The sequence below is a fragment of the Pleurodeles waltl genome, chromosome 8 (assembly GCF_031143425.1).
Source record: "Pleurodeles waltl isolate 20211129_DDA chromosome 8, aPleWal1.hap1.20221129, whole genome shotgun sequence".
In the NCBI taxonomy this organism is placed as follows: domain Eukaryota; kingdom Metazoa; phylum Chordata; class Amphibia; order Caudata; family Salamandridae; genus Pleurodeles; species Pleurodeles waltl.
Window position 1 is genome coordinate 1,447,048,782 of NC_090447.1, and position 11,081 is coordinate 1,447,059,862.

Consider the following 11,081-nt stretch of genomic DNA (forward strand, 5'->3'; position numbering starts at 1 on the left):
CCACAATTATACAAAAGGAAAAAGACAACCAAAAAAGTTGAAAAAAGTGGCTGCGAAGGTCAATCTATAATACTGGAAACAATGGTGAAAAGCAATAGAATTAAGAAAGGGATTCAATGATGCCAGCTCAACATGAGGCTTAATGTTCATTCATAAAAACCAGTGAGGCATGAACCCACAGTTAAACACGAGCAGACCAATTTTCCATGCGCTCAAGGCCACTTAGATAACTATTAGCATGCAGAATCCATATGAGTTCCTCTTTGTTTAGGAGTGCATTAATGTCTACACCACTGGGTGGTAGCAAGATGACAGTGATGACTTGCCAACGAAGGTCGATCTCCGAATGTCTATTTGCCACCAAGTGGTCTACTAGGGGAGTGTTGGTAACTGAACATCTTAGGCAACTTCTGTGCTGGCAGATGCATATGCGGATTTTCTGTGTTGTCTGTCCGATATAGATTGAGTTGCAAGGATAGAGAATTGTATAAACAACATTCATTGTACTACAATTAGAGAATTCATGTAAACAAACGTTGGTATTGCCATAAACAAGTTATTTTGTTTCAATAGTAAATTGACACACACTGCACTACCCACATTCAATGCGACCCACTAGCATTGGTAAGCCCCAGACCTCATGCTGAGTATGGCTGGTTCGTCTAGGAGGAAGATTCACCCTTACCAAGTGATCTTTCTAGTTTTTTCTTTTGCAAAATGCAAATAAAAGTTATTCAATATGTAGGTCACCCATGCTGAGAATAGGCCAACATCTCAAAATACACTTTTTTAATTGATTGGAAACAGAGGAGAAGGTTGTCACACAGACTAAGTGATCTTTATTTACTTTAACTTTAGGAGACATTTATACATCACAAGGGCAGTACTAGGCTCCCTTCATTGAGCGTTTCACAAGTTTGCAGGGGTATCCTCTTGCAATCAATTTTTAGGAGAGAGTTTTGGCTTCCTGGAAAGAATCGTCATTAAAAAAACAATTCCTCCTAATCAGGAGAAACCGTAAGTACGGAATTGAGTCATGCAGTGCCCTTGGATGATGGCTTTTGTATGATAAAAGAGTGTTTCTTTCTGTTGGTTTATGGTAAAATGTTGTATATAACTCACCCTCTGAAGTTTTTATCAAAAGGTTGAAAAAGGGGATCTGTGATCTGCTGTGTGTCGAGGTACATTTAAGCCCGCTACAGTTTGTATTGAGCCCTTCTGAAAACTCAATCAGCATCTCCAGAGGGCTGCACCAAATCATGAAAATGTAATCTATATAGCGTTTCCATACAACATTACCATGAAATGGATTGGGGTCAGAGGAACAGTATCACAAAATTGGGGGCAATAACGACCCCCATTGATGCGTTTTTCGCTTGTTGATAATACTGACCATCAAAGTAAAAACATTTCTTGTGAGGCATAATTTAAGGAGTTTCAAAATAAAAGAGGAAGTAACAGAATAGGGACTTACCCGTTTATTGAGGACTTGTTCAACCACGCAATAACCTCTTTTTGAAATGTTAGTATAAAGGGATTAAACGTCTAGGTACAAAGAAAGCTAGTGTTGTGATAAAAATAAATATGCTCTAGCTGATTAATCAAACCCATGCTATCCCTGAAGTAACATGGAGTCCTTGGTATGAAATCCTTAATAAAAAAATAAAATCTACATATTGTCCCAGTGGTTCTGAAATAGAGCCACATCCTAATATATTTGGCCATCCAGGGTGTGTTTTACCATTCTTATGTGTTTTAGGCAAAGTATAAATCACAGGTGTCCTGGGGCATGTGGTGTTTAGGAACAGAAACCTATTTTGATTAAGAAACCCTTCTGCCTTTCCTCTTTCAGTAATTGTGCAAATCAAATGTTGAATCTCTTTAGTGGGGTCAGAGTTCAATCTGAGGTGATGATCTGTGTTGGCCAATTGTCTATAAATCTCAGTTTGATAGAAGTCTATATCATGTATAACAACAAAGTCCCCTTTAATAATTGGTTATCAATGCTTCAATGAGTTTGAGATCACCAAAGGCCCCTTTCTCCAGAGTGGAGAGATTAGAAGGAATAAATCAATGCTTTTGCTCTAAGGTAGCAATGTATTTAAGAACCATAGTTTCAAAGGTCTGAATTTCTGAAGGCAAAGTATTACATGGTGGAATGAAACTGGATGGTGGCTGAAAATCAGTATTAGAGTTAATGGAGTATAAGGGCTATTCTGAAAAAAGGCCTTTAGGCGAATTTTCCTAAAAATGCATAGTATTTCAGTTTGTAGATGTAAGACATTGGGACAAATTGTGTATACAAATGACAAGCCCTTATTTAGCAAGGATAACTCTTCTGAAGATAATTGGTGCTCAGAGAGATTGAAAATTGGTGCTGTATCTAAATAATTAATGCTCCATGTGATGTCACAGTGTTTAGAATTAGAGTCATCCTTCAGTAACTTCATTGGTAATATTTTTGTTGAGTCTGATGATCTCCTGGGGTACTGTATCATCGTTTTGTCTGCTCTTTCCCTTGCCTGGATAGATGTCCCTGGCCTCTCCCCAAAAAAGCTGCTTTGGGTGTTCCCGGAGTGGTGCACAGCGGGCCTGCAGCACTTATTGTGCCACCAACTTCTGTAGCCCTCTAAAACATGTCCCAGGCCTTCCTTTGCAGCTTGAATGCAATGTCACACTGCCATGTTGACTTGGCATTTAAACTCCCTTGCCAAGTTATAAACTCCCCTTTTATTACAAGTATATCACCCCTAAGGAAGTTCCTAGGTAGCATATAGGGCAGGTTGTTCTGTAATTAAAAGGTACGACATGCACTGTTAAGTTTTATATGTCCTGACAGTGAGAATGCATCCAAATTCATTTTTCACTACTGTGAGGCCAATCCCTCCCATGTGATATTTAATAAGCTTAATTTAATTTAATTTAATTTAATTTAATTTAATTTAATTCCTTAATGAGAGGGATATATATATCATGTTTGGTACCTATGAATTAGTAATGATGAATCCACTTTAATTGTAAAGTCAAATTTATTCTTTCAATTGTGAAAATGCCCCTTTTAGAAAGTTGCCATTTTCCTTCCCTTAGTCCTTTGTGCCTGTAGCCTGACTTGGATCAAATAACTGGGTGTAGCTGTGAACTAGGACTTTGTGAATTCCTCCCAAACAGTCACAGAATAGTGGGATTAGCAGAGCTTGAATGAGCCATTAACAGGCTTGATGGGGGGAAGGCGGGTGCTTGCACCTGAATAAGCTGTGCCCTGTCTCTTCACAATAGGGGACTTGCAACAGAATAAGCTGTGCCCTTTGTCTTCACAAAAGGACTAACCACTCTGTATTGTCAGTGCAGTGAGCTTGGTGCCAGGGCAGGGGAGGCAGGAAACTCCCAGAACTTTAAAGAACCTTTGCAGAAACGTCTCCCACATTTTAAGGGTAGAGCACCAGGGAATAAAAATGAGGCTCTCAGACCCATTCTTCCGTTCACTACTGCACCTGTGGAAGGACTCTCAGAGGACTGCCTGCTGCTGTCACCTGCTGTGCACTCTTCCAGACTTCTGCTGTACCTGGAAGGACTGCTTTTTCTTCCTGTTGCTTGCCTTGAACACTGAGAGGCCAGCCCTGCTTCTACACCTGCTCCCAGGACTAACCGAAGTGACTCGAAGGGCTTTTATATTGAAGGCACTATTTTTTAACCTTAAACTTTCAAAATTACAAACTCCGGTTCTACTCATTAGATTTTAAATTTTACTCTTTGTTTTTAAATTGGTTTGGGATTGTTTGCTGCATAAATACTTTACACATTGCCTCTAAGTTAAGTCTGACTGCTTTTTGTGCTAAGCTACCCAGGGTTAATCACAGGCTAATTTGATGACTTTTTGTGTTTCACCCTGCAAGGGACTGTGGATGTTGCTTGACCAGGGCTCACACCCCAGTCAACCCAATTCTCACAGTATTTTATGTGTCACCACATTTTGTACTAAGAGCAATACAGCAAGTAAGACCATTAAAAATAATTGGATTCTGATCACCTCCATTAGACTGACAAACCAATTGTCTATGTTCTTCTTCAGCACTGGAAAATTTACATAATCATTGGTCTACGCCAGTACTACATTGTCAAAAAAATATCCAGATATTAGTTCTTATTTTGATCATGACCGCATTGTGGGGCATTTTCGGTGTAGAAGTTTTTTGATGTGTAAATATACAAAAAACTGTTTACACATGGTGTTATGACACATACCCTTAGGGGCTTCTCTAAATGAAATATTAACCATGTTGTCTATGCTATCTGGTGCCCATGCCCATTGATCTGCATAGGGCAAACAATTGAAAACATGAAAACTCATCTTTATCAACACCAAGGTAGAATTAGGTTAAGTCCTTATGCCCCTGTTGCCAGCCACTTTGTGGAACTGGACCATACTGAGGATGACTTGGATGGCAGGTAGCTGAAATACAGATCAACCCACAACAAGGTGAGGACATCAAAACCCTACTGAGCAAGGATGAATGTAGTGAATCTTCAAATGTGATAGCATTACTATTGGTGTGAACTCCAAGGAGGAATGCAACTTTTTTCACAGATTGCGATGTCACACTGGGGGAATTAAGTTTGGGTTACAGGTTATAGGCCCTCATTGTGTCTCAATGTGGTGGTATTACCACATGCCACATTATGAGATTGGCGGGTTGGCTGCAGCCAACCCGCCACTTCTCCAATCATACCGCCATTGCGGTACGAGCTACCGGCCCGGAGATGTCTATCTCCAGCCCTGCGGCCGACATAGTACCACCCATGGCATTATAAGCTGGCCTACCACCATGGTTTTCATGGCGTTACAATGCCATGAAAACCATGTTGGTAGGCCCTACCGGTGACAGGGAATTCCTTCCCTGTCACTGGTAGGTGGCTCCCCATCACCTCAACACTCACCTGACACCCCCCACACCCCCTCCATCCAAACTCACCCCCCATACACACACTAACCCTCCAATCCACTCATTCACCCCCCACCCCCTCTGTTACATTCACACACACCCCCACCCCCAAACACGCACACACCCGCAGACATGTGCACAGACACCCACACGCACCACGCATACACCCATTCACTTACACTGGCATACACGCATTCATACACACACTGGCATACACGCATTCATAGATGCATACTTCTAGACTTACTCGCACACATTCTTACACACAATCACACTGACATGCCGACACGTACTCACCTTACTATTCTTACATACATTCACTCACACGCATATAACCACGCATGCAACACAACACACATAGATGCATTCACGCAAACACTCACACATTCATGCACACACAACACCCCCCACTCTCCCACCCCCTTCCCCTATCGGACGCCCAACTTACCTTGTCCGGCAAGGAGGTTGTCCGGCAGGGAACAGGAAGGGGCACTGCTACCGCCAGCAGAACACCGCCAGGCTACATTAATTGTCATAATACGGCTGGCGGTGTTCTACTGGCGTGGCAGTGCTGGTGTTAGCAGCGCCAGGTTACCACCTTCCGCCACTATGAGCACTGCCGGATTTCTGCCCTTATTGTGGCTGAAGTCAGGCAGTGCTCATAATATGGCGGATGGATGGTAGCCGCTGTGGCGGTATATTGGCGGCAGTCACCACGGCGGTAGGCGGTATTTACCACCAATGTTATAATGACCTCCATAATGTTTTTTTTTTACTGTTGAATTCGGTAACTGAACTGTATTTGAAACTTGATCAGAAAATATTTAGGCCCTCCGCAGCACGCCAAGTTGTATCCGCCATACGGCCGCCAATGCGGACGCACTCCCGCCAAGTTTCTGCCCGCCGGCCCACCGGGGATGTCGGCCGCAACACGAAAGACGGCTCCAAATGGAGCCGGCAGTGTAGCGGCGGTGCGATGGGTGCACTTGCACCCGTCGCGCTTTTCACTGTTTGCTATGCAGACAGTGAAAAGCTCCATGGGGCCGTGGCAGGGGGCCCGCGACTCCCCTTTCCTCCAGCCCCATGAAAAGGCTGGCAGGAGAGGGACTCGTAATCCCCTGGGCAGTGCTGCAAGCAGCCCTGCCCTGGGGGATTACAACCGCTGGGACCAATGTTGTGGGAAACCGCCGGTCCTGGCGGTGCAACCACGACGTTTCCGCAGCGGTCGTAATCCCCGAGTTTGTACCGCCAGCCTGCACCACAGTGAGAAAATCACTGCAAGCTGAACCGGAACGACGCAGCCCGGCTCCCCGAGTGGAGACCGACGCAGCGCCAGCGTTGCATCCAAAACTTTGACGCACAACTCACTGGATTGATGCATTACTGAGCCGGAACGATGCAACCTGACTTCCTGCGAAGAGGAATCAATGCAGCGCCTGCTGTGCGACAAAAAGTTTCCTGCATCACCCACCAGATTGATGCAGCTCCTGTGACTTTGTCCTGCACACCCAAGATTTCTCTGCATCGTCCCCGGGGCGTGCAAACCCCCAGCAACCCAAAGAGGATCCAAGCCTGCATGCCAGAAATCGATGCAAAGCCCTTGCCGTGAGGAAAAGCACCAACGCATCGTCTGTGTGCACCCGGAGAAACCGACACACACCTCCCCGTTTTCCACTCATCGCCTCCTCTGCGGCCCCTTGTGGATAATTTAGACACAAACCAGGTACTTTGTGCTTGCAAGAGACACTTATTGCTTTTTAAGAACTTAAGACTCTTTTTATCATTTTCTAAAGTGATATTTCAATGTGTACTTTTCAAATCTTGATCGTTCTGACCTGCATTTAATCAGATAAATATTCTATATTTTTCTAAACCTGTGTGGTGTAGTTTTGTGGTGTTTATACTGTGTTATTACATGATTTATTGCACAAATACGTTACACATTGCCTTCTAAGTTAAGCCTGACTGCTCAGTGCCAAGCTAACAGAGGGTGGGCACAGGATAATTTGCATTGTGTGTGAATTACCCTGACTAGAGAGAGGGTCCTTGCTTGGCCTGACTGCCAACCAAAGACCCCATTTCTAAAAAAAAAAAATCATTAATATATATATATATATATTGTCATCTTGTCCTTGTCAATTGTATTGATTTGGAATATATGTATTTATTGTCCTAGAGATGATTTGCCTCTTGATCTGTGATTATTCAATCATGTGTAGAGGATTTGGACCGTATAACATCACTAGAATAACCTATTCCCCTTGTTTGTACTTTAGTAAGCTCCACTTTGTCTAACATTGAAGTAAATGTTAAATGTTCGAGTTGTTTCGCTGCAACTCACTTTAATTGTTTAAAAGGCAATCTTGCTAAATGTTGTAGAAAACTTCACACTAACCTATTTTAGTTAGTTATCCTTTCCAGAGGCGTGGTGCTGCAATACTACTGCTTACAGATTTAATTTCTTTTTTTCAGAATCGAGATCTGATGATCAGTTCAAGAAGGAGGCTTGAGCTGAAGGATCCAACGAGGGGGCTGGAATAATCTCAGGTAAGTTTAAGCACAAGTCTCACACGAGCTCTTCTCGTTTCAAGACTGAGTAAGCCAAGCAAGGTTGCAATGATTTGTCCATTGAACACTGCTCTGTACAAGATTCCCACCATTCCCACAATTTTGCAAGATTTTGGGAAGGGCATGTTTTCTAGAATTCCAGGAAGGAGAACTATCCATTTGGCCACAAGGAGCCCTAACAAAAGAGAGGCCTGTAGGGCCACAGGGGAAAATAATATCTGATTAAAAAGGGCTAAAGGGCCTGATGCATGCAATGTGATTGGCCTATGTCTCGGAGGATGAATGAACCATCATTAGATGGCCCTAGTATGTGCAAAGTGGTCAGGAAAGGACAAGGTTACCAAACAGTTAAATGTGGGAAAAGTACAGAGTGCAGACTGTGCAAGTGTGGGGAAAGTGTAGGGTTCAGATTAGTGCATGGCGCAACAGTTCTCCCTCCCAAAAGTCAACCAACTGGCTGTGGTTTATCGGGACCTGGACATAAAAACTAACAGCTCAAACAAGGGTGTGAGCATGAGCCCCTGGTTCCCAGGACGTGCTCTCCGGAGGGAAGCCTTTCCAATCCAGTAGATAAACGACTTTACCTTTTTTTCTCTTGGAATCCAGGAACTTCTGTACCTCATACTCAGGGTGGCCATCAATACGGACAGGGGGAAGTGTACCTCAACTCCCCCTGGAATTTGAATGGTTTGATGAGGGTACATGAAACAAAGGGGCGATCTGGTAATCATCAGGCAATGTCAATTCCACTGATAGAGGGGTTACAACTTTACCGATGGGAAAGGGACCCACAAAATGTGGTTGCAACTTCCTGGGGCCAGCTAAGTGTAAATTATTCATGGCTGGCCATACTAGATCCCCCACACAGTACCCTGGACCCCGTTTATTATTAGTGTCTGCCTGCTGTTTCATTTGAGTTTTGTATTTAGCAAAATGTTCGTTAGCTACAGACCAAATATGTTGTAGCTGAACATGATGGTTTCTAACTGCTGGAATTAAATCAGACTCATGTGACAGGTCAAGAGGGATTGAGTTTGGGGATAGCCCAGATTTCAATCACAAGGGGAAACTCCAGTAGTTGCATAGGTACTATTATTGTAAACAAATTCCCTTAACTTATTGTGTGCACCCAATCTGAAGTGTGAGAAGACAGAAGGCAATGTAAAGGTTGTTCTAGTGATTACTCTACTCTTTCCCTATGCCCATATGCTGGTGGGTGATAAGCAGAGGACACATGGAGGCCTATGCCTAAAGCATTACACAAACCTTGGCAAACTTTGGTCTGATATTATGGCAGATGGAATGCCATGTAATCATATGATCTGTTTTACAAAGTTGTCGGCAAGTCAGGGGCCCCTGGGTGGTTTCTGAAATGGGATGAGATGGGCCTGTTTAGTCAGCATGTCAACTATTACCAACTGTAGTGAACCCTCCTCCCCATAGCAGGGGGCATATCAGTGATGAAATCCATGCTCAGAGTATGACAAGGCATGGAATGTATTTGCAAGGAGTGTAATAAGCCTGCTGGTTGGGAATTATCTTTTTTGGTAGTGGCGCAAGTGGGACATCTTTGTATAAGTGCAGAAATGTCCTTGGTCAACTGTTCCTACTGAAAGTAGTGTGAATAAGTATGCCTGTTTTTCAGTTCTCCCTGATGACCAGCAAGAGAAGTTGACTGACTCAACGTGAGGAGTTGGTTTTTTAGTTAATTTGAGGGGACATACAATTGTCCTTCAAGATAGAAGGAACTCTCTTTTCTGTAACAGTTTGGCTGCTGTTGCTGCTTGGTAGCATCAAGCTTCCTGCTCTCTAAATGCAGGGTATCCTAGAATTCTAGTGAATCACTTTAAATGATCCTTTCCAGAAGTAGACTATTCAGTACTGCCTCATCTGGGGAATCTATCTCAACTTTTTTGGGTTATTTCGACAGCGCATAAGATTTTCCCTGTTTACTCACTGGTCAATAGGTGATTACAAAATCATACATGCTAAAAAATAAACAGCCACGTCATCTGACATGGAGTTAAGGCTTTAGTTGAATGGAAAGACTGCATGTTTTTATGGTCAGGGTATACTGTTACTATATGCCTTGCCCCCAAAAGGTTGTGCTGCCATTCTTGCAATGCCAATTTAATTGCTAAAAGTTCAATTTCACCTCTGTTTTGCAGGGAGCAGCTTATTTGAAAAGAAAGATGTGGGATGTAGCTGACCTAATGCCTCCTCTCTTTATGACAATACCTCTCCCACAGCATATTGCAAAGCATCAGCCTCCACGTGATAAGGAAGAGAGGGTCTGGATGCTTTAGTATTGAAGTAGAAGTAAACTTTGCTTTTGGAAATGCAAACACTTGCCCTGGTTCCTTGCACCAGAAAAAAGAGATTGCTTTCTGTAGTAAATTAGTAATTTGAGAGTTAATGTCTGAGAAGTCTAGCAGGGTTTGGATATATTTTTTTAGATGGTGGGTGTTGACTTTTTAAGATTGCCTCTACCATTTTTGGGTCAATCTGAATTCCTGAATGGGAGATTATGACCCAGGAAGTTAACTTGTGTACTATGAAAGGTGCATTTTTCCAACTTCTCCAATAAGCAATTCTCTCGCAGTTTTTGCAATACTGCTCGTCCATGCTGCACATTATCTATTTTGGTCTTACAGTAAGCTATTATGCTAACATTATATACAATTATATAAACATCAAGAAATTCTCTAAGGACCTCATTAATAAAGAATTGGAATGCTTCCTGAGCATTGCACAAGCCAAAGGGCATGTCACAGTACTGTTATAACCCATATTTTGTGTGCAAGGAAGTCTTCCATTCATCTTCCTTATGAATACAGATTTAATGGTGTGCCCCATGCAAAGCCAATTTGGTATAAATGGTAGAATCCTTTACCTGATCCAAGAGGACAGGTATGAGCACTAAAGGTTACCTGTTCTTTATTGTCACCTTATTTAAGGCACACTAGTCTATACAAGCTCTTAGTTACCAATTTTTCTTTGGCATAAAAAACAGGGGTAAAGAATCAGGTGACATTGAATGATGAATAAATCCACATGTCAAAAGCTCATCCAGGTACCCCTTTAGATGCTGGGTCTTGGGATCCTATAAGGCACATGTTTGACTACACAGCAAGGTGGCTCCTGCTTTCAGGTTAATTTGACAATGGACGCTTCGATGATGTGGCAGGGTTGTTGTCTTTTCTTTGTCAAAAGTGTCTTGAAAATCTGAATAATCTTTTGGAAGCATATCTTTCACTACTTTAGAAATATTGCCACAGAATAACAGGGCAAACCCAGTCAGTTGGTAATTTGAAACAGTTCTTAAAACAAACCTCCGAATATAAAGTTATTTTTTGGTGGGTCCAACCAATCATGGTACTGTGCAGTTGTCGCCACAGTTTTCCCAGAAAGATGCAACAATCAGATTGTCTATCAGATAGAAACTCAAGTTTCCATGTGGATCCGTGGATTTACACCAGGGGACACGCTAAGCTCCGCAGTGGGTACACGTATTGGCCAAAAAACAATTTTGCGCACATTTTTGCCCATCCATATATCCTAGAAGGACAAGAT